At 44.1% G+C, this 25,983-nt stretch overlaps 2 long non-coding RNA genes across 3 annotated transcripts in view; both read right to left on the reverse strand.

The window, feature by feature from the left end:
• LOC142712972 (uncharacterized) overlaps window positions 1-13,521 on the reverse strand; it is a 108,876-nt gene extending 95,355 nt beyond the window's left edge. For both annotated transcript variants that reach the window (XR_012870148.1, XR_012870147.1), the window contains exon 1: window positions 13,319-13,521. This is a non-coding gene — a long non-coding RNA (uncharacterized LOC142712972). The remainder of the gene's footprint in view (window positions 1-13,318) is intronic.
• A 4,580-nt stretch (window positions 13,522-18,101) lies between these two features.
• On the reverse strand, window positions 18,102-22,915 carry LOC142712971 (uncharacterized). Its single transcript, XR_012870146.1, has 3 exons — window positions 22,838-22,915; window positions 18,304-19,063; window positions 18,102-18,191 (listed from the first exon to the last, which is right to left on the reverse strand). It is a non-coding gene; the product is annotated as an uncharacterized LOC142712971 (long non-coding RNA).
• Window positions 22,916-25,983: the final 3,068 nt, after the last annotated feature.

Raw genomic sequence — 25,983 nt, forward strand, 5'->3', positions numbered from 1 at the left:
AGTAACACATGCAGCACTTTACAGTCAGTATAGTAACACATGCTGCACTTTACAGTCAGTATAGTAACGCACGCTGCTCTTTACAGTCAGTATAGTAACACACGCTGCACTTTACAGTCAGTATAGTAACACACGCAGCACTTTACAGTCAGTATAGTAACGCACGCTGCACTTTACAGTCAGTATAGTAACGCACGCTGCTCTTTACAGTCAGTATAGTAACGCACGCTGCACTTTACAGTCAGTATAGTAACGCATGCTGCACTTTACAGTCAGTATAGTAACACATGCGGCACTTTACAGTCAGTATAGTAACACATGCGGCACTTTACAGTCAGTATAGTAACGCACGCTGCACTTTACAGTCAGTATAGTAACTCACGCTGCTCTTTACAGTCAGTATAGTAACGCACGCTGCACTTTACAGTCAGTATAGTAACGCACGCCGCACTTTACAGTCAGTATAGTAACGCATGCGGCACTTTACAGTCAGTATAGTAACACATGCTGCTCTTTACAGTCAGTATAGTAACACATGCGGCACTTTACAGTCAGTATAGTAACGCACGCTGCACTTTACAGTCAGTATAGTAACACACGCTGCACTTTACAGTCAGCATAGTAACACGCGGCACTTTACAGTCAGTATAATAACGCACGCTGCACTTTACAGTCAGTATAGTAACGCACGCTGCACTTTACAGTCAGTATAGTAACACATGCTGCACTTTACAGTCAGTATAGTAACACATGCTGCACTTTACAGTCAGTATAGTAACACATGCTGCACTTTACAGTCAGTATAGTAACACATGCGGCACTTTACAGTCAGTATAGTAACACACGCTGCACTTTACAGTCAGTATAGGAACACATGCGGCACTTTACAGTCAGTATAGTAACACATGCGGCTCTTTACAGTCAGTATAGTAACACATGCGGCACTTTACAGTCAGTAAAGTAACACATGCTGCTCTTTACAGTCAGTATAGTAACACACGCTGCACTTTACAGTCAGTATAGTAGCACACGCGGCACTTTACAGTCAGTATAGTAACACATGCTGCACTTTACAGTCAGTATAGTAACGCACGCTGCACTTTACAGTCAGTATAGTAACGCACGCTGCACTTTACAGTCAGTATAGTAACGCATGCTGCACTTTACAGTCAGTATAGTAACACATGCTGCACTTTACAGTCAGTATAGTAACGCACGCTGCTCTTTACAGTCAGTATAGTAACACACGCTGCACTTTACAGTCAGTATAGTAACGCATGCTGCACTTTACAGTCAGTATAGTAACACATGCGGCACTTTACAGTCAGTATAGTAACACATGCGGCACTTTACAGTCAGTATAGTAACACACGCTGCTCTTTACAGTCAGTATAGTAACACATGCTGCACTTTACAGTCAGTATAGTAACACATGCGGCACTTTACAGTCAGTATAGTAACACACGCTGCTCTTTACAGTCAGTATAGTAACACATGTGGCACTTTACAGTCAGTATAGTAACACACGCTGCACTTTACAGTCAGTATAGTAACGCACGCTGCACTTTACAGTCAGTATAGTAACTCACGCTGCTCTTTACAGTCAGTATAGTAACGCACGCTGCACTTTACAGTCAGTATAGTAACGCACGCCGCACTTTACAGTCAGTATAGTAACGCATGCGGCACTTTACAGTCAGTATAGTAACGCACGCTGCACTTTACAGTCAGTATAGTAACGCACGCTGCACTTTACAGTCAGTATAGTAACACATGCTGCACTTTACAGTCAGTATAGTAACACATGCTGCACTTTACAGTCAGTATAGTAACACATGCTGCACTTTACAGTCAGTATAGTAACACATGCTGCACTTTACAGTCAGTATAGTAACACACGCTGCACTTTACAGTCAGTATAGGAACACATGCGGCACTTTACAGTCAGTATAGTAACGCACACTGCACTTTACAGTCAGTATAGTAACGCACGCTGCACTTTACAGTCAGTATAGTAACACATGCTGCACTTTACAGTCAGTATAGTAACACATGCTGCACTTTACAGTCAGTATAGTAACACATGCGGCACTTTACAGTCAGTATAGTAACACATGCGGCACTTTACAGTCAGTATAGTAACGCACGCTGCACTTTACAGTCAGTATAGTAACTCACGCTGCTCTTTACAGTCAGTATAGTAACGCACGCTGCACTTTACAGTCAGTATAGTAACGCACGCCGCACTTTACAGTCAGTATAGTAACGCATGCGGCACTTTACAGTCAGTATAGTAACGCACGCTGCACTTTACAGTCAGTATAGTAACACACGCTGCACTTTACAGTCAGCATAGTAACACGCGGCACTTTACAGTCAGTATAGTAACGCACGCTGCACTTTACAGTCAGTATAGTAACGCACGCTGCACTTTACAGTCAGTATAGTAACACATGCTGCACTTTACAGTCAGTATAGTAACACATGCTGCACTTTACAGTCAGTATAGTAACACATGCTGCACTTTACAGTCAGTATAGTAACACATGCGGCACTTTACAGTCAGTATAGTAACACACGCTGCACTTTACAGTCAGTATAGGAACACATGCGGCACTTTACAGTCAGTATAGTAACACATGCGGCTCTTTACAGTCAGTATAGTAACACATGCTTCTCTTTACAGTCAGTATAGTAACACATGCGGCACTTTACAGTCAGTATAGTAACACATGCTGCTCTTTACAGTCAGTATAGTAACACACGCTGCACTTTACAGTCAGTATAGTAGCACACGCGGCACTTTACAGTCAGTATAGTAACGCACGCTGCACTTTACAGTCAGTATAGTAACACATGCAGCACTTTACAGTCAGTATAGTAACACATGCTGCACTTTACAGTCAGTATAGTAACGCACGCTGCACTTTACAGTCAGTATAGTAACGCACGCTGCACTTTACAGTCAGTATAGTAACGCACGCTGCACTTTACAGTCAGTATAGTAACACATGCTGCACTTTACAGTCAGTATAGTAACGCACGCTGCTCTTTACAGTCAGTATAGTAACGCACGCTGCACTTTACAGTCAGTATAGTAACGCATGCTGCACTTTACAGTCAGTATAGTAACACATGCGGCACTTTACAGTCAGTATAGTAACACATGCGGCACTTTACAGTCAGTATAGTAACGCACGCTGCACTTTACAGTCAGTATAGTAACTCACGCTGCTCTTTACAGTCAGTATAGTAACGCACGCTGCACTTTACAGTCAGTATAGTAACGCACGCCGCACTTTACAGTCAGTATAGTAACGCATGCGGCACTTTACAGTCAGTATAGTAACGCACGCTGCACTTTACAGTCAGTATAGTAACACACGTGGCACTTTACAGTCAGTATAGTAACACATGCTGCACTTTACAGTCAGTATAGTAACGCACGCTGCACTTTACAGTCAGTATAGTAACGCACGCTGCACTTTACAGTCAGTATAGTAACACATGCTGCACTTTACAGTCAGTATAGTAACACATGCTGCACTTTACAGTCAGTATAGTAACACATGCTGCACTTTACAGTCAGTATAGTAACACATGCTGCACTTTACAGTCAGTATAGTAACACACGCTGCACTTTACAGTCAGTATAGTAACGCATGCTGCACTTTACAGTCAGTATAGTAACACACGCTGCACTTTACAGTCAGTATAGTAACGCACGCTGCACTTTACAGTCAGTATAGTAACACACGCTGCACTTTACAGTCAGTATAGTAACACATGCTGCACTTTACAGTCAGTATAGTAACACACGCTGCACTTTACAGTCAGTATAGTAACGCACGCTGCACTTTACAGTCAGTATAGTAACGCATGCTGCACTTTACAGTCAGTATAGTAACACATGCTGCACTTTACAGTCAGTATAGTAACACATGCTGCACTTTACAGTCAGTATAGTAACACACGCTGCACTTTACAGTCAGTATAGTAACACATGCTGCACTTTACAGTCAGTATAGTAACACATGCTGCACTTTACAGTCAGTATAGTAACACATGCTGCACTTTACAGTCAGTATAGTAACACACGCTGCACTTTACAGTCAGTATAGGAACACATGCTGCACTTTACAGTCAGTATAGGAACACATGCGGCACTTTACAGTCAGTATAGTAACGCACACTGCACTTTACAGTCAGTATAGTAACGCACGCTGCACTTTACAGTCAGTATAGTAACACATGCTGCACTTTACAGTCAGTATAGTAACACATGCTGCACTTTACAGTCAGTATAGTAACGCACGCTGCACTTTACAGTCAGTATAGTAACACATGCTGCACTTTACAGTCAGTATAGTAACACATGCAGCACTTTACAGTCAGTATAGTAACACATGCTGCACTTTACAGTCAGTATAGTAACGCACGCTGCTCTTTACAGTCAGTATAGTAACACACGCTGCACTTTACAGTCAGTATAGTAACACACGCAGCACTTTACAGTCAGTATAGTAACGCACGCTGCACTTTACAGTCAGTATAGTAACGCACGCTGCTCTTTACAGTCAGTATAGTAACGCACGCTGCACTTTACAGTCAGTATAGTAACGCATGCTGCACTTTACAGTCAGTATAGTAACACATGCGGCACTTTACAGTCAGTATAGTAACACATGCGGCACTTTACAGTCAGTATAGTAACGCACGCTGCACTTTACAGTCAGTATAGTAACTCACGCTGCTCTTTACAGTCAGTATAGTAACGCACGCTGCACTTTACAGTCAGTATAGTAACGCATGCGGCACTTTACAGTCAGTATAGTAACACATGCTGCTCTTTACAGTCAGTATAGTAACACATGCGGCACTTTACAGTCAGTATAGTAACACATGCGGCACTTTACAGTCAGTATAGTAACGCACGCTGCACTTTACAGTCAGTATAGTAACACACGCTGCACTTTACAGTCAGCATAGTAACACGCGGCACTTTACAGTCAGTATAATAACGCACGCTGCACTTTACAGTCAGTATAGTAACGCACGCTGCACTTTACAGTCAGTATAGTAACACATGCTGCACTTTACAGTCAGTATAGTAACACATGCTGCACTTTACAGTCAGTATAGTAACACATGCTGCACTTTACAGTCAGTATAGTAACACATGCGGCACTTTACAGTCAGTATAGTAACACACGCTGCACTTTACAGTCAGTATAGGAACACATGCGGCACTTTACAGTCAGTATAGTAACACATGCGGCTCTTTACAGTCAGTATAGTAACACATGCGGCACTTTACAGTCAGTAAAGTAACACATGCTGCTCTTTACAGTCAGTATAGTAACACACGCTGCACTTTACAGTCAGTATAGTAGCACACGCGGCACTTTACAGTCAGTATAGTAACACATGCTGCACTTTACAGTCAGTATAGTAACGCACGCTGCACTTTACAGTCAGTATAGTAACGCACGCTGCACTTTACAGTCAGTATAGTAACGCATGCTGCACTTTACAGTCAGTATAGTAACACATGCTGCACTTTACAGTCAGTATAGTAACGCACGCTGCTCTTTACAGTCAGTATAGTAACACACGCTGCACTTTACAGTCAGTATAGTAACGCATGCTGCACTTTACAGTCAGTATAGTAACACATGCGGCACTTTACAGTCAGTATAGTAACACATGCGGCACTTTACAGTCAGTATAGTAACACACGCTGCTCTTTACAGTCAGTATAGTAACACATGCTGCACTTTACAGTCAGTATAGTAACACATGCGGCACTTTACAGTCAGTATAGTAACACACGCTGCTCTTTACAGTCAGTATAGTAACACATGTGGCACTTTACAGTCAGTATAGTAACACACGCTGCACTTTACAGTCAGTATAGTAACGCACGCTGCACTTTACAGTCAGTATAGTAACTCACGCTGCTCTTTACAGTCAGTATAGTAACGCACGCTGCACTTTACAGTCAGTATAGTAACGCACGCCGCACTTTACAGTCAGTATAGTAACGCATGCGGCACTTTACAGTCAGTATAGTAACGCACGCTGCACTTTACAGTCAGTATAGTAACACACGTGGCACTTTACAGTCAGTATAGTAACACATGCTGCACTTTACAGTCAGTATAGTAACGCACGCTGCACTTTACAGTCAGTATAGTAACGCACGCTGCACTTTACAGTCAGTATAGTAACACATGCTGCACTTTACAGTCAGTATAGTAACACATGCTGCACTTTACAGTCAGTATAGTAACACATGCTGCACTTTACAGTCAGTATAGTAACACATGCTGCACTTTACAGTCAGTATAGTAACACACGCTGCACTTTACAGTCAGTATAGGAACACATGCGGCACTTTACAGTCAGTATAGTAACGCACACTGCACTTTACAGTCAGTATAGTAACGCACGCTGCACTTTACAGTCAGTATAGTAACACATGCTGCACTTTACAGTCAGTATAGTAACACATGCTGCACTTTACAGTCAGTATAGTAACACATGCGGCACTTTACAGTCAGTATAGTAACACATGCGGCACTTTACAGTCAGTATAGTAACGCACGCTGCACTTTACAGTCAGTATAGTAACTCACGCTGCTCTTTACAGTCAGTATAGTAACGCACGCTGCACTTTACAGTCAGTATAGTAACGCACGCCGCACTTTACAGTCAGTATAGTAACGCATGCGGCACTTTACAGTCAGTATAGTAACGCACGCTGCACTTTACAGTCAGTATAGTAACACACGCTGCACTTTACAGTCAGCATAGTAACACGCGGCACTTTACAGTCAGTATAGTAACGCACGCTGCACTTTACAGTCAGTATAGTAACGCACGCTGCACTTTACAGTCAGTATAGTAACACATGCTGCACTTTACAGTCAGTATAGTAACACATGCTGCACTTTACAGTCAGTATAGTAACACATGCGGCACTTTACAGTCAGTATAGTAACACACGCTGCACTTTACAGTCAGTATAGGAACACATGCGGCACTTTACAGTCAGTATAGTAACACATGCGGCTCTTTACAGTCAGTATAGTAACACATGCGGCACTTTACAGTCAGTATAGTAACACATGCTGCTCTTTACAGTCAGTATAGTAACACACGCTGCACTTTACAGTCAGTATAGTAGCACACGCGGCACTTTACAGTCAGTATAGTAACGCACGCTGCACTTTACAGTCAGTATAGTAACGCACGCTGCTCTTTACAGTCAGTATAGTAACACATGCAGCACTTTACAGTCAGTATAGTAACACATGCTGCACTTTACAGTCAGTATAGTAACGCACGCTGCACTTTACAGTCAGTATAGTAACGCACGCTGCACTTTACAGTCAGTATAGTAACGCATGCTGCACTTTACAGTCAGTATAGTAACACATGCTGCACTTTACAGTCAGTATAGTAACGCACGCTGCTCTTTACAGTCAGTATAGTAACGCACGCTGCACTTTACAGTCAGTATAGTAACGCATGCTGCACTTTACAGTCAGTATAGTAACACATGCGGCACTTTACAGTCAGTATAGTAACACATGCGGCACTTTACAGTCAGTATAGTAACGCACGCTGCACTTTACAGTCAGTATAGTAACTCACGCTGCTCTTTACAGTCAGTATAGTAACGCACGCTGCACTTTACAGTCAGTATAGTAACGCACGCCGCACTTTACAGTCAGTATAGTAACGCATGCGGCACTTTACAGTCAGTATAGTAACGCACGCTGCACTTTACAGTCAGTATAGTAACACACGTGGCACTTTACAGTCAGTATAGTAACACATGCTGCACTTTACAGTCAGTATAGTAACGCACGCTGCACTTTACAGTCAGTATAGTAACGCACGCTGCACTTTACAGTCAGTATAGTAACACATGCTGCACTTTACAGTCAGTATAGTAACACATGCTGCACTTTACAGTCAGTATAGTAACACATGCTGCACTTTACAGTCAGTATAGTAACACATGCTGCACTTTACAGTCAGTATAGTAACACACTCTGCACTTTACAGTCAGTATAGTAACGCACGCTGCACTTTACAGTCAGTATAGTAACGCACGCTGCACTTTACAGTCAGTATAGTAACACATGCTGCACTTTACAGTCAGTATAGTAACACATGCTGCACTTTACAGTCAGTATAGTAACGCACGCTGCACTTTACAGTCAGTATAGTAACACATGCGGCACTTTACAGTCAGTATAGTAACACACGCTGCACTTTACAGTCAGTATAGTAACGCACGCTGCACTTTACAGTCAGTATAGTAACGCACGCCGCACTTTACAGTCAGTATAGTAACGCATGCGGCACTTTACAGTCAGTATAGTAACGCACGCTGCACTTTACAGTCAGTATAGTAACACACGCTGCACTTTACAGTCAGCATAGTAACACACGCGGCACTTTACAGTCAGTATAGTAACGCACGCTGCACTTTACAGTCAGTATAGTAACGCACGCTGCACTTTACAGTCAGTATAGTAACACATGCTGCACTTTACAGTCAGTATAGTAACACATGCTGCACTTTACAGTCAGTATAGTAACACATGCTGCACTTTACAGTCAGTATAGTAACACATGCTGCACTTTACAGTCAGTATAGTAACACACGCTGCACTTTACAGTCAGTATAGGAACACATGCGGCACTTTACAGTCAGTATAGTAACGCACACTGCACTTTACAGTCAGTATAGTAACGCACGCTGCTCTTTACAGTCAGTATAGTAACGCACGCTGCACTTTACAGTCAGTATAGTAACGCATGCTGCACTTTACAGTCAGTATAGTAACGCACGCTGCACTTTACAGTCAGTATAGTAACTCACGCTGCTCTTTACAGTCAGTATAGTAACGTACGCTGCACTTTACAGTCAGTATAGTAACGCACGCCGCACTTTACAGTCAGTATAGTAACGCATGCGGCACTTTACAGTCAGTATAGTAACGCACGCTGCACTTTACAGTCAGTATAGTAACACACGCTGCACTTTACAGTCAGTATAGTAACACACGCGGCACTTTACAATCAGTATAGTAACGCACGCTGCACTTTACAGTCAGTATAGTAACGCACGCTGCACTTTACAGTCAGTATAGTAACACACGCTGCACTTTACAGTCAGTATAGTAACGCACGCTGCACTTTACAGTCAGTATAGTAACGCATGCTGCACTTTACAGTCAGTATAGTAACACATGCTGCACTTTACAGTCAGTATAGTAACACATGCTGCACTTTACAGTCAGTATAGTAACACATGCTGCACTTTACAGTCAGTATAGTAACACACGCTGCTCTTTACAGTCAGTATAGTAACACATGCTGCTCTTTACAGTCAGTATAGTAACACACGCTGCTCTTTACAGTCAGTATAGTAACACATGCTGCTCTTTACAGTCAGTATAGTAACACACGCTGCACTTTACAGTCAGTATAGTAACACACGCTGCTCTTTACAGTCAGTATAGTAACACATGCTGCACTTTACAGTCAGTATAGTAACACATGCTGCTCTTTACAGTCAGTATAGTAACACACGCTGCTCTTTACAGTCAGTATAGTAACACATGCTGCACTTTACAGTCAGTATAGTAACGCACGCTGCACTTTACAGTCAGTATAGTAACACACGCTGCTCTTTACAGTCAGTATAGTAACACACGCTGCACTTTACAGTCAGTATAGTAACGCACGCTGCACTTTACAGTCAGTATAGTAATACATGCTGCACTTTACAGTCAGTATAGTAACACATGCTGCACTTTACAGTCAGTATAGTAACGCACGCTGCACTTTACAGTCAGTATAGTAACGCACGCTGCACTTTACAGTCAGTATAGTAACACATGCGGCACTTTACAGTCAGTATAGTAACGCACGCTGCACTTTACAGTCAGTATAGTAACACACGCTGCACTTTACAGTCAGTATAGTAACACATGCAGCACTTTACAGTCAGTATAGTAACGCACGCTGCACTTTACAGTCAGTATAGTAACACATGCTGCACTTTACAGTCAGTATAGTAACACATGCTGCACTTTACAGTCAGTATAGTAACACATGCTGCACTTTACAGTCAGTATAGTAACACATGCGGCACTTTACAGTCAGTATAGTAACACACGCTGCACTTTACAGTCAGTATAGGAACACATGCGGCACTTTACAGTCAGTATAGTAACACATGCGGCTCTTTACAGTCAGTATAGTAACACATGCGGCACTTTACAGTCAGTATAGTAACACATGCTGCACTTTACAGTCAGTATAGTAACACATGCTGCACTTTACAGTCAGTATAGTAACACACGCTGCACTTTACAGTCAGTATAGGAACACATGCGGCACTTTACAGTCAGTATAGTAACGCACACTGCACTTTACAGTCAGTATAGTAACGCACTCTGCTCTTTACAGTCAGTATAGTAACGCACGCTGCACTTTACAGTCAGTATAGTAACGCATGCTGCACTTTACAGTCAGTATAGTAACGCACGCTGCACTTTACAGTCAGTATAGTAACTCACGCTGCTCTTTACAGTCAGTATAGTAACGTACGCTGCACTTTACAGTCAGTATAGTAACGCACGCCGCACTTTACAGTCAGTATAGTAACGCATGCGGCACTTTACAGTCAGTATAGTAACGCACGCTGCACTTTACAGTCAGTATAGTAACACACGCTGCACTTTACAGTCAGTATAGTAACACACGCGGCACTTTACAATCAGTATAGTAACGCACGCTGCACTTTACAGTCAGTATAGTAACGCACGCTGCACTTTACAGTCAGTATAGTAACACACGCTGCACTTTACAGTCAGTATAGTAACGCACGCTGCACTTTACAGTCAGTATAGTAACGCATGCTGCACTTTACAGTCAGTATAGTAACACATGCTGCACTTTACAGTCAGTATAGTAACACATGCTGCACTTTACAGTCAGTATAGTAACACATGCTGCACTTTACAGTCAGTATAGTAACACACGCTGCACTTTACAGTCAGTATAGGAACACACGCGGCACTTTACAGTCAGTATAGTAACGCACGCTGCACTTTACAGTCAGTATAGTAACACACGCTGCACTTTACAGTCAGTATAGTAACACACGCTGCTCTTTACAGTCAGTATAGTAACACATGCTGCACTTTACAGTCAGTATAGTAACACATGCTGCACTTTACAGTCAGTATAGTAACGCACGCTGCACTTTACAGTCAGTATAGTAACACACGCTGCACTTTACAGTCAGTATAGTAATACATGCTGCACTTTACAGTCAGTATAGGAACACATGCGGCACTTTACAGTCAGTATAGTAACGCACACTGCACTTTACAGTCAGTATAGTAACGCACGCTGCACTTTACAGTCAGTATAGTAACACATGCTGCACTTTACAGTCAGTATAGTAACACATGCTGCACTTTACAGTCAGTATAGTAACGCACGCTGCACTTTACAGTCAGTATAGTAACACATGCGGCACTTTACAGTCAGTATAGTAACACACGCTGCACTTTACAGTCAGTATAGTAATACATGCTGCACTTTACAGTCAGTATAGTAACACATGCTGCACTTTACAGTCAGTATAGTAACGCACGCTGCACTTTACAGTCAGTATAGTAACGCACGCTGCACTTTACAGTCAGTATAGTAACACATGCTGCTCTTTACAGTCAGTATAGTAACACACGCTGCACTTTACAGTCAGTATAGTAACGCACGCTGCACTTTACAGTCAGTATAGTAACACATGCTGCACTTTACAGTCAGTATAGTAACACATGCAGCACTTTACAGTCAGTATAGTAACACATGCTGCACTTTACAGTCAGTATAGTAACGCACGCTGCTCTTTACAGTCAGTATAGTAACACATGCGGCACTTTACAGTCAGTATAGTAACGCACGCTGCACTTTACAGTCAGTATAGTAACTCACGCTGCTCTTTACAGTCAGTATAGTAACGCACGCTGCACTTTACAGTCAGTATAGTAACGCACGCCGCACTTTACAGTCAGTATAGTAACGCACGCGGCACTTTACAGTCAGTATAGTAACGCACGCTGCACTTTACAGTCAGTATAGTAACACACGCTGCACTTTACAGTCAGCATAGTAACACACGCGGCACTTTACAGTCAGTATAGTAACGCACGCTGCACTTTACAGTCAGTATAGTAACGCACACTGCACTTTACAGTCAGTATAGTAACACATGCTGCACTTTACAGTCAGTATAGTAACACATGCTGCACTTTACAGTCAGTATAGTAACACATGCTGCACTTTACAGTCAGTATAGTAACACATGCGGCACTTTACAGTCAGTATAGTAACGCACGCTGCACTTTACAGTCAGTATAGTAACGCACACTGCACTTTACAGTCAGTATAGTAACACATGCTGCACTTTACAGTCAGTATAGTAACACATGCTGCACTTTACAGTCAGTATAGTAACACATGCTGCACTTTACAGTCAGTATAGTAACACACGCGGCACTTTACAGTCAGTATAGTAACGCACGCTGCACTTTACAGTCAGTATAGTAACGCACACTGCACTTTACAGTCAGTATAGTAACACATGCTGCACTTTACAGTCAGTATAGTAACACATGCTGCACTTTACAGTCAGTATAGTAACACACGCTGCACTTTACAGTCAGTATAGGAACACATGCGGCACTTTACAGTCAGTATAGTAACACATGCGGCTCTTTACAGTCAGTATAGTAACACATGCGGCACTTTACAGTCAGTATAGTAACACATGCTGCACTTTACAGTCAGTATAGTAACACATGCTGCTCTTTACAGTCAGTATAGTAACACACGCTGCACTTTACAGTCAGTATAGTAGCACACGCGGCACTTTACAGTCAGTATAGTAACACATGCTGCACTTTACAGTCAGTATAGTAACGCACGCTGCACTTTACAGTCAGTATAGTAACGCACGCTGCACTTTACAGTCAGTATAGTAACGCATGCTGCACTTTACAGTCAGTATAGTAACACATGCTGCACTTTACAGTCAGGACCACTGGTTTCAGGAGGGACACATGAAAGGAGTTGGGGATTCTGAGGGTAGGAGGCAGCCGCAGTTTATAGGAGACAGGGTTAATCTGTTGCCGAATCTCAAAAGGACCGAGAAACCTGGGAGCAAACTTGTATGAAGGCACCCTCAAACGAATGTTCCATGAGGACAACCAGACTTTGGTACCTGGAAGATACTGCGGCGGCTCTCTTCTTGCATCCGCTTTTCGCTTCATGCCCGGATCTGTTGCCAAATTTACAGGAAGTCCCCAAATGCAGAGTCAGCAGCGAGTACCTGAGAAGTAGTAGACACTGGAAGAGGGACTCTAGGATGTTGACCGTATACAATGTAAAACGGAGTGGAAGTGGTGGACTCGCTTGTGTGGTTGTTGTACGAGAACTCGGCCCATGGAAGAAGCTGTACCCAGTTATCATGCTGTAAGGAAATGAAGTGACGGAGATAATTCTCCATGATCTGGTTGATCCTCTCGACTTGCCCATTGGACCGGGGGTGATAGGCTGTGGAAAAGTCCAATATCACATCCAGGAGTTTACAGAGAGCCCAGATCCTCGAGGTAAACTGAAACCCCCGATTGGACACAATGTGAATGGCAAGCCATGCAAGCGGTAGATGTGCTGGATGAAGAGATTCGCCATTCGGGGAACAGAAGGTAGGCCGGTCAGCGGGATAAATTGTGCCATCTTCGAGAACCGGTCCACCACCACCCAGACAGTGTTGCATCCTGCTGAGGGAGGAAGGTCAGTGACAAAGTCCATCACAATGTGCTGCAAGGTGGCATTGGGTATAGGCACAGGTTGATGGAGGCCGGCAGGCTTGGAGTTAGTAACCTTGTTAGAAGCACACACCGTGCAAGAAGAGACAAAGTCCACAACATCCTTGGGCAGCGTGGGCCACCAAAAGTGACGAGCAATCAGGTCTCGGGTTTTACGAACACCAGGGTGCCCAGCCAGTTTAGAACTGTGTCCCCATCGGAGAATTCTTCTCCTGCCTGCTAATCGAACAAAAGTCCTCCCCGGAGGGATGTCTCTAACCTGCAAAGGATTGGCAGTGATAATGCAGGACGGGTCTATGATAGTTTGAAGAGACTCCACCGTGTTATTCGTTTCAAATGACCTGGACAGGGCATCGGCCCTCACATTCTTGTCAGTGGGACGGTAGTGGAGCACAAATTGTAAACGGGTGAAGAACAGCGGCCACCTGGCTTGACAGGGATTTAGTCGTTGAGCGGACTGAAGGTAGGTGAGGTTCATGTGGTCGTGTAGATTAGGATGGGGTGAGCTGCGCCCTCCAGCAGATGTCTCCACTTCTCCAGAGCCAATTTGATGGCCAGTAGATTCTGATCCCCAGCAGAGTAAATGCGCTCTGCAGAAGAAAAAAGTCTTGAGTAGTAGCCACATACTACTGCCTTTCCTTTGGGGCTCCTCTAGAACAGAAGTGCGCCTGCACCAACATAAGAGGCGTCCACCTCCAAAGAAAACTGTATATATACGTCAGGATGATAGAGGATCGAGGCAGAAGTAAAGGCTTTTTTGAGACTAAAAAATGTGGACTCTGCCTCTGGGGTCCACACCTTGGCGTTCACACCGTTCTTGGTAAGGCTGGAAATAGGAGATGTCAGTGATGAGACGTTTGGGATAAACTGCCGGTAGAAATTGGCAAATCCCAGGAAACGCTGTATGGACCTCAGACCTTGAGGACGTGGCCACTCCAGGACAGCTCTCACTTTCTCAGGATCCATCTTGAGACCTTGATCCGATATGATGTAGCCCAGGAAGTGCAGAGAACTCCTCTCAAAGACGCACTTCTCCAGCTTGGCTATAAATGATTCTCCCTTAATCGTAGTAGAACTTGACGGACATGCCTCCGATGAGTCGTCGGATCTGGGGAGAAAATCAAAATATCATCGAGATAAACAACAACACAGATATAGAGGAGATCTCGGAAGATATCATTAACGAGTTCCTGAAACACTGCAGGAGCGTTACACAGTCCGAAGGGCATCACTACGTATTCATAGTGCCCGTCACGGGTGTTAAATGCCGTCTTCCATTCGTCACCCTGGTGGACCGGAGCGGAAGTGAGATGGGGACCAGCACTCACAGATCCATGGCTGTGGGCGTCAGGAGGTGAGTGGAACCGACGGCCCGCGGCCATAGATGCTACATGTGAGTAAACTCGCTAATATACATTCCCGTCCCCCTTGGTGCTGTTTCTGAGATTTTCATAGATTTGTATAGCGCTGATGAGGAACCGGAAGTCTAGTTGTACAGTCTTCTTTGGTGACGACACGACTCTTCGTCATGTGATCGGCCCCGCTGTACTCTATGTACTCGCTGTACTACTGCTCCTGCAGTATACGGAGCACAGCGCCGCTCTCTGAGAGGTTCCTCTGAGAGGTTCCTGTTGTTTTTCCTTTGCTTTATCCAATGCTAAAAACTAATAATGATTTTTTTTTTTTTATAAATGCAAGCCCCTCAGTTGGAGTCACTGGGACCCAACACTAGAATTTCATCTGATTTGACAGATTATGGCACAATTTTCTATGGGGAACTTATGGTGGTTATTTTGATATTCCCATGCTGTTTTCTGACACAGACCACCAACCTAAACATTGCTACAGACAAATCCACCTCTTCATGGTAAAGGTATTCTCTAATGCCAGTGCTGTCTTACAGCAGGATAATGCCCCCGCCACACTGCAAAAATCGTTCAGGACTGATGTGAGGAACATGACAAAGAGTTCAAGGTGTTGACCTGGCCTCCATATTCTTAATTCAATCGATCATCTATGAGATGTGCTGGAAAAACAAATCCAATCCATGGAGACCCCTACTCACAATTTACAGGACTTAACCCCTTAATGACGAAGCCTAGGTTGGGCCTTAAAGGAACAGTGTCACCAAAAAAAAAATTTCTAACATCAGTTTGATTTTAGTCTTTTATTAAAAACTTTTATATTTATTTGTGTGTTTGTGTTTCACTTTTTTTTTATTTTTACACTTTTTCTTCCCTATGGGGGCTGCCATTTTTTACTCCATTTCTGTATGTGCCGATTAACGACACATACAGACATGTAATATACGGCAGCTCCAGTCCCATAGGGACTGCGAACGGGGCCCGTTCGCAGTCACTATGGTGTACGCCGTCTGTGTGAACGGCGCATGCGCCGCTCCCACACAGTCCAAGTTGAAATGCGCGCCGTCCGGCGCCATTTTACTGTGGACCGGAAGTCGCGGCCGGACAGTAAGATTACTAGTTCCGGTCGCGGCTTCCGGACTTGTGCACATGGAGCAGCGGCAGCAGACGGAGAGGACGGACCGGAGGGAGCGGCGGCGACTGGAGCAGGTAAGTGATTTCTGTGTATGTACGTGTTTTAGTGTGTGTTTACTACTGTATGTAAACCTACTACACTGTGTGTTAGCGCAAAAAATGGTGACACACAGTGTAGGAGGTTAGACCGTTCAAACCCCTCATTTCTCCCGGCACTAGCCAGGATAAAGGGGGGGGGGATTCTGAGAGCTCACTAGAGCGAGTGAGTTTTTCCCAATTTTGCAGCAAAAAGCAATGTGGTTGCTTTACCACATGCAATGCTGCAATTTTGGGAATGGCTCCATTTAGTGACCAGCAATGGGAAATATTATAAATTAGAATCTAATTTATAATATTTCCTGACTCGTGAAAAAAATAAAAAAAATTAGAACAATGTTTAATCACCTATGCACTAATTGTTTATCTAAAAAAAAAAAATACATGTTTTGCTGGCAACACATTCCCTTTAAGGCTCAGAGCCCATTTGTCTAATCTGACATGTGTCACTTTATGTGGTAATAACTTTGGAATGCCTTTATTTATCCAAGTGATTCTGAGACTGTTTTCTGGTGACACATTGAACTTTATGTTAGTGGTAAAATTTGGTTGATACATTCAGTGAAAAACAGAAAAAATTACAGAAAATGTGGTGTAAGGCAGATGGTTATACCACACAAAATAGTTATTAATTAACAATTTGTTTTTTTAAATAAAGGACTTAATATTGAAAAAAGGTTTTTTATACAACTGTTTTTTTTTTGTCTATCTAGGTGACTTGAAGTCAGGAATCCCTGATCGCTATTCTAATACACTGCACTACATGCGTAGTGCAGTGTAAAAGTGCTGTCAGTTACTCACTGACAGCAAACCTAAGGCAGGACAAACTAGGCTTCCGTAGATGACAAACCCGGAGGCCATTGTTAGGCCTCCTGTTGCCATAACATGATGGAATAGAACGTCAAGGAGCAGGAAGGGGTTAAAGGATCTGCTAACGTCTTGGTGCCAGATACCACAGGACACTTTTAAAGATCTTCTGAAATCCATGTCCCAACGGGTCAGAGCTATTATGGCAGCACGAGGAGGACTACACAAGGCAGGTGGTTTTAATGTTATGTCTGGATGGTGTATATGTTAGTAATTCATTTCTATTCATTTGTACATTGATGGAAATTAGGGTATGTTCACACGCAAACTCAAAAATATCTGAAAATACAGAGCTGTTTTCAAGGTTTTCAGCGTTTATTTACGGCCGTTTTTGGAGCTGTTTTCAATATTGTCTAGGAAAAACGGCTCCAAAAGTGGCCCAAGAAGTGACTTGCACTTCTTTTGTGAACATACCCTAAAAAAAGAGTAATTTTTCTGTGCTTTTTATTTTTACAATATATATCAATCACCCTAAATATTGTAATCTTGGGGCCTACATTGCTCCTATGTAAACATGGGAACGCCACCATTCTCACCAGTTTTAAGGCGTAATGTAAGTCTTAGGCCAAAATGTAGTAGTAGTCGAAACGCCAATCCAACCGAGATGGAATATGAAATATCCAAGATAGAAGGGAGTCCCAGGCATAAAATAAGATAAGATAACTTTATTAATCCCCGAAGGGAAATTCCAGTATCACATAAATGGATTCTGGGAAACGGCATCAGGGATCTTTTATTATTAGGTCTCTGTGCAGATTGAGATTCTGGCGTCCAAGGTGAAGATGATGAAGAAGACTAGGTGGTACTGTAGACAAAACAAAAAATAATCAGACCAGACGATAATCACTCAGCAATATACTGGTGCCGAAGCTCCAGCCATGATTTCACAAAAATACTATAGATGTCAGTGATCATACCTGTACTGCTGGTGTTTCTTCTGTACCACAGCTGTTGGTACTTATCTCCTCCTCTTTCTTTGAAAGGCATGGACGCGGCACAAGGGACAGCATGGATTTGTCGGGATCCAATGTGCAATACAAGGCAGATGGAATATGTGAGAACATGGCAGAACGGTGACTTGCTCTCCAATCTCATAGTCCTCTAGGCATATAGTGCAGGACTGGATGTCTTCGTTTTCAGTAAAGGTTCGAGATGGGAGTCTATCAATCTGCCTGCCTCTCCTGCCTCGCCGACGTTGTCTTCTCTGCACAGGTCTGCTGTCTGTGGTCTCTGTTGTCGACTGTTGGTTGGGAAGCAGCTGACTGGTGCTTGGTGTTGGCTCCACCAGCCTGTTAGATGTTTGCTGAGGAGATCTGCTTCCTTCTCTGGACGGCTGCAGGTTTGGTAGCGGCTCACTGGTGCTGGGGTCTTGTGTTGGTTCCTCCAGCCTTTCGGATCTCTCCTGAGTAGTTGATGGAGTAGACGCAGGCTGGGATTCTCCAGGAATTCTGAGCTCGGTCTCACTATTAATACGACGGCCACTTGTCGTTTCAGACTGTTCTATTGGCTCAGGTCGTAATGGGGACCGGCTTCTGTCCGCTCCTTCTTGCTGCAACCTACGGCGCGGTGGAACTTGACCACGTCTTCGTCTCCTGTCGGGGACATTGTCATGGTCTTCATCCTGCTCCACACTCTGACGCCTTCTATGTCCAGATCTTAATCTTCCATCAGCAATGCCTAGATGTGAAACAATGTGTATAACATATATTAATTATGTACAGAAAAAATGTGAAAAAAGATCAATACCAGACATTTCCTATGGACTCGCGTGGCCTTCTTTCTAGAGGAAAGCTCCCATGTTTTTCTAATCTTGGACAACCGTTTTGATACTATGAATATATACACAGTCGAGTCACATTATTATAACTACTACTAATATCCAGAGTAACCGGCGTGTGCAGCACGGACAGCAGTAGACGGGCTGGGAGTGACTCAATAAGGTGCTGGTCAGTGGTCTCATATGTGGAGCCTCGCTGACTCCATACATCCCACATTTACTGGAGGGTGCGTGGGGGAGGATCCATAAAGCGAACAACACGATTGGCGTGGTCCCACAGATGCTCAATTGGGTTCAAGTCTGGAGAAATAGGGGGCCAGGGAAGTACTTGGAAGTCTTGGTCGTGCTCTTCCAACCACTGTCGGGCATTTATAGTCGTGTGACATGTCGCATTGTCTTGCTTTAAGTTTCCATTTGCTCCAGGGAAGACAATCAGCATGTATGGTGGATATGATCTGTAACGATGGATTCATATCTAAATCGGTTCAGAGCCTTCCATAAAGATGAGTGGCCCAGAGAATACCATGGAAAAATACCCCAGACGCTGACGTCGCCGCCAGCTTTTTCCAGCAATGGTTGTAAAGTCCATCCTTTCGATGAAGCAGAAAACGTGATTTATGGGAGAAGACAACCCTTTGCCAATCATCGGTGCTCTGAGACCAATACTGCCGTGCAAATTGAAGCCATTTTCTCTGATGCACCTTTGTTACATAGGAGCAGTGACCATCCGTCGGGTTCGGAGCCCCATACGCAGTCGGGTTCGCTGAACTGTTGTATTAGACACACGTCTGGTAGCCAACGTTCACCTCTCAAATACATGGCACGTGGTGCTCTGCAGTTTCCATGTCCGTTATTCCCAATGGTGCCATTTGTCCACTCACGATACACTGTCACCACAGCAGCACGCGAACAGTTCACAAACTGCGCTGTTTCAGAAATACTGCCGCCCTTGGTCCGAAAGCCAATAATCATCCCTTTTTGCAACTGAAAAATGGTGCATTTTTTGCGGACGCAAAACGGACACGTTTGTGTGAAACTAGTCTAAATGTATCTGATATAACAAGTTCCACTTACCTTGATTTATCCGGGAACTTTCGTCTATTGCAAGCTGCAAGAGTTCTCGGTAACTCATTGTTCCTTGTAGCAGGCGGCTTGATGTTTAAATTCAGGAACAATGGAAAAACGGGATTCCTCAAATAAGAGGGAATCTACCACGATGTTCAGAAGTTGCACTGGTGTTTAAGTGCTCTGAACAGATGATGTAGTAGTCGCTTTGTAGCACAAATTCGCTCTTTGAAAAACCAAGTGAAGTTTCAGCATCAGCATCAACTCGAGATATGGCACTGATGTGACCGCGCTTGGGGTACTTAGAACTTCACGCCATTGTGATGTCACTGCTATAGATGCCACACCCTCCATTGTTCTGATGACATCACTGCCTGCAGTGATGTCATAATGCTTACGGTATGTCATAAACGGTCCCCTGCTCTGCATTATACCAATCACTGCAGGAAAGCCTCCAAATAAATAAATAAATATATATTACATTTTTTTATATTTACATATTGCAGCTGAAAATCTCTAATATTTGTTTAGTAAATGTTTCTCTATAATTGTTTAGTAAATGTTGTAGCACACAATTCATCTAAGTAAAAGTCTTAGTAACAGATTACCACCATGGAGAGGTGGAAATGTAACTTTATTTTTCTAAAACTAGATGGTTCTGGAGTAAATAAGAATCCTTTATAACCTAAAGAGGTTGTCTGGTATAAGAAACCCATTGTAAATACCCTATTGGGGAATTCTAAGTTAAGAAAGGACAAGTCTCTTATTGATTTCACTGTGTAATGCTTAGTTTCTCCTGTAGTGGCGCTGCAGGGGAATTCAACACTTCTCAAGTTCCATCACAGATTAAATCTGATCGCTGGGGGTCACAATCAGCGACATTAAGCTGCACTATCTGGATGTACAAATGACACTGGATGAGGGCCGTATTGTGACAGACATTTACACCAAACCAACTGACTGAAAATAACTTTTTAATTTTAGCTTTCAACCCAAATCAGCACAAAAATAAAATTTCACAAAGCCAACTACATAGTGATAGAAAAAGCTGCAGAACTTCGCATATAAATGAGACGGATATGTGAGAGGCAGATAGATAGGGCGTGCTCTAGCAAAGTAAAAAATGAGCCCCCCATTACTTTATTTTTCTGATCTCAAATGCCAAGATACAATCCCGTTAGTAAGCCCTAAATATACACCTCCTGCAATGAGCCATAATACAATTGTGGGGATCAGACCTTAACCACTTCCTGCCGCAGCCATTTTGAATTTTTTTATTTTTGTTCTTTCCTCCTCACCTTCCAAAAGCCACAACTTTTTTATTTTTCTGTTGATATATCCATATGAGGGCTTGATTTTTGCAGGACGAGTTGTAGTTTTTCATGGCACCATTTATTGTACTAATGAAATGGGAAACTGAAAGAACTTTCTTTGTGGGGTGAAATAGGAAAAAAGCAGATTTCTCCATTGTTTTTTGGGTTTAGTTTTTATGGAGATCACCGCGCGGTTTTGTTTCGCCATTATCTGAGAGCCATACGTTTTGTTTTCTTTCCGTCGCTGCAGCCGTGTGAGGGCTTGTTTTTTTGTGGCACGAGCTGTCGTTTTTATTGGTTCATGAGACTTTTTGATCATCTTTTATTCCATTGTTTGTGGGAGATGAGATGACCAAAAAACAGTGATTCTGCCCTTGACATTTTTTGTTTGTTTTAATGCATTCACCATGTGGGTTAAATAATGTTATACTGTTATATCTCTGACTTTTACGGACGTGGCAATACAAGTTATGTTAATTTACTTTTTTTACATTGCTTTTTTTTAAACTTTAAATATTTTAACTTTATATATAAATATATATATATATATATATATATATATATATATATATATATATATAAACTTAATTTAACTGTATTTTACTTTCTTTACTTGCCCTCTAGGGGACTTAAACCAGCAATCATTGGATCGCTTGCATGATATACTGCAATACTAATGTATTGCAGTATATCGTGTTCTTTACCTGCTCTTATTAAGCCTTGCCAGGGGTGCAAAGATGGCAGACCTGAGGGCCTACATTAGTCCTCCAAGCTGCAATGACAACCATCGGCACCCCGCAATCGCAGGGGGGCAATGGGCTGTCAGAGATGGCCACCCCCATCTTTCTAATGGCTTAGTTACCGCAGTTACTATTGACCTCAGCATCTAAGGGGTTAAACGAGTGGGATCGTAGTAATCTACGATTTCGCTCGTCGCAGTGAACTTTCAGTTGTAACATACAACCAACACCAGCAAATTATGGAGTGACCTCAGTCAGTGACACCACTCCATACTTCCCTCCTGGCCTACACCGTATATATACACGTTGGTTGTCGTGGAAGGGGCTAGGCAGCATTGAAGGGTTATGCTGCTATAAAGCAGATCTTCCCTTACAAAAACTAATGAAGTTTTGGCAACCAAAGGTGCCCCCCTCAGCATCAGAGCCCCATAGCAGCTTCTATGGCTACTAGGGCTATAGTTATGTCCATGTACAGGGGGAAGATTTGACAGTAACACTACAGGTGATGTATTATCACAGTATACATCTAGTATTAGGATAAAATAGAATGACGTACCAGTCCCCAGACATTAGTAGATACGGGTCACTAAGAAAATCATGGTGGTTCCAAGTACCAGGCTCAGGACCAACACCTACAAGAGGAGGAGAGAGAATAAGGAGGTTAAAACGTGGCCAGGTGCGGTGGATTCACTGCTTGTACACAATGCATCTTAAAGGGGTTATGCGGGGACTAAAAGTTATTAGCAGTGTTCTAACTGCATTATGTGATGTCACGGTTTGTGGGTATGTGGACCCACCAGGCCGCACCGCCATAGCAGCGAGGCAGCTGGCCAAACAACAGGGAACCCCAGAAATACATAGTCCCGCACAAGGGTAACCGGATAGTCCAGACAGTGGCCGCAGCTCTGGCACGGATGGAGGTATTTAACACAGGACGTGGCGGATGACACAGGTGCAGTAGACACGACTCCAACTAGTAGGCACAGGAACAAGAAGACAGTACGGGATACAGGAACGGGTAACAGGGCACGGGAACAACTGGAACGGGAAACAGTAAGGGACCATTTGAAAGACAGACTTGGGGTATACTAACAATGCTCAGGCAAGGATCAGATGGGTTGGGCCCTTCTTATAGTCCAGGAAATCATGTGTGTTGATGATGGTGATTTCCTACATGTGCGTGCGCTGGCCCTTTAAGAGCGGGCACGAGCGTGCGCGCGCACCCTACGGGACAGAGCAGATCGTACCAGAAGTGAGCGCTGGCGTCTCCTGGGAAGGAGATGGGAACCAGCGCTCACAGATCCATGGCTGCGGGCGTCAGGTGAGTGGACCCGATGGCCCTGGACGCTACAGTATCCCCCCCTCTTACGCCCCCTCTTCTTGGGACTAGAGCGAGAGAGGAACTTCTTAACAAGAGCAGAGGCATCAAGGTTCTCCTCCGGCTCCCAGGACCTCTCCTCAGGACCAAACCCTCTCTAGTCCACCAAATAGAAAGTCCTTCCTCCTACCCTCTTGCAGTCCAGGATCTCCCTCACCTCGAACACATCAGAAGAACCGCTGGGAGCAGTTGTGGAACAGGAAGTCTTGCTGTAGCAGTTCAGGACCACTGGTTTCAGGAGGGACACATGAAAGGAGTTGGGGATTCTGATGGTAGGAGGCAGCCGCAGTTTATAGGAGACAGGGTTAATCTGTTGCCGAATCTCAAAAGGACCGAGAAACCTGGGAGCAAACTTGTATGAAGGCACCCTCAAACGAATGTTCCATGAGGACAGCCAGACTTTGGTACCTGGAAGATACTGCGGCAGCTCTCTTCTTGTATCCGCTTTTCGCTTCATACCTGGGTCTGTTGCCAGATTTACGGGAAGTCCCCAAATACAGAGTCAGCAGCGGGTACCTGAGAAGTAGTAGACACTGGAAGAGGGACTCTAGGATGTTGACCGTATACAATGTAAAACGGAGTTGAAGTGGTGGACTCGCTTGTGTGGTTGTTGTACGAGAACTCGGCCCATGGAAGAAGCTGTACCCAGTTATCATGCTGTAAGGAAATGAAGTGACGGAGATAATTCTCTATGATCTGGTTGATCCTCTCGACTTTCCCATTGGACTGGGGATGATAGGCTGTGGAAAAGTCCAATATCACATCCAGGAGTTTACAGAGAGCCCTCCAGAACCTCGAGGTAAACTGAAACCCCCGATCGGACACAATGTGAAGGGCAAGCCATGCAAGCGGTAGATGTGCTGGATGAAGAGATTCGCCATTCGGGGAACAGAAGGTAGGCCGGTCAGCGGGATAAAATGTGCCATCTTCGAGAACCGGTCCACCACCACCCAGACAGTGTTGCATCCTGCTGAGGGAGGAAGGTCAGTGACAAAGTCCATCACAATGTGCTGCAAGGTGGCATTGGGTATAGGCACAGGTTGATGGAGGCCGGCAGGCTTGGAGTTAGTAACCTTGTTAGAAGCACACACCGTGAAAGAAGAGACAAAGTCGACAACATCCTTGGGCAGCGTGGGCCACCAAAAGTGACGAGCAATCAGGTCTCGGGTTTTACGAACACCAGGGTGCCCAGCCAGTTTAGAACTGTGTCCCCATCGGAGAATTCTTCTCCTGCCTGCTAATCAAACAAAAGTCCTCCCCGGAGGGATGTCTCTAACCTGCAAAGGATTGGCAGTGATAATGCAGGACAGGTCTATGATAGTTTGAAGAGACTCCGTGTCATCCGTTTCAAATGACCTGGACAGGGCATCGGCCCTCACATTCCTGTCAGCGGCCACTCTGCGTGACAGGGATTTAGTCGTTGAGCGGACTGAAGGTAGGTGAGGTTCATGTGGTCGGTGTAGATTAGGATGGGGTGAGCTGCGCCCTCCAGCAGATGGCTCTACTTCTCCAGAGCCAATTTGATGGCCAGTAGCTCCTGATCCCCAACAGAGTAAATGCGCTCTGCAGAAGAAAAAAGTCTCGAGTAGTAGCCACATACTACTGCCTTTCCTTTGGGGCTCCTCTGGAACAGAAGTGCGCCTGCACCAACATAAGAGGCGTCCACCTCCAAAGAAAACTGTATATATACGTCAGGATGATAGAGGATCGAGGCAGAAGTAAAGGCTTTTTTGAGACTAAAAAATGTGGACTCTGCCTCTGGGGTCCACACACTGGCGTTCACACCGTTCTTGGTAAGGGTGGAAATAGGAGATGTCAGTGATGAGATGTTTGGGATAAACTGCCGGTAGAAATTGGCAAATCCCAGGAAACGCTGTATGGACCTCAGACCTTGAGGACGTGGCCACTCCAGGACAGCTCTCACTTTCTCAGGATCCATCTTGAGACCTTGATCCGATATGATGTAGCCCAGGAAGTGCAGAGAACTCCTCTCAAAGACGCACTTCTCCAGCTTGGCGTATAAATGATTCTCCCTTAATCGTAGTAGAACTTGACGGACATGCCTGCGATGAGTCGTCGGATCTGGGGAGAAAATCAAAATATCATCGAGATAAACAACAACACAGCTATAGAGATCTCGGAAGATATCATTAACGAGTTCCTGAAACACTGCAGGAGCGTTACACAGTCCGAAGGGCATCACTACGTATTCATAGTGCCCGTGACGGGTGTTAAATGCCGTCTTCCATTCGTCACCCTGGCGGACCGGAGCGGAAGTGAGATGGGGACCAGCGCTCACAGATCCATGGCTGTGGGCGTCAGGA

The sequence above is a fragment of the Rhinoderma darwinii genome, unplaced genomic scaffold, assembly GCF_050947455.1.
Source record: "Rhinoderma darwinii isolate aRhiDar2 unplaced genomic scaffold, aRhiDar2.hap1 Scaffold_4337, whole genome shotgun sequence".
In the NCBI taxonomy this organism is placed as follows: Eukaryota; Metazoa; Chordata; class Amphibia; order Anura; family Rhinodermatidae; genus Rhinoderma; species Rhinoderma darwinii.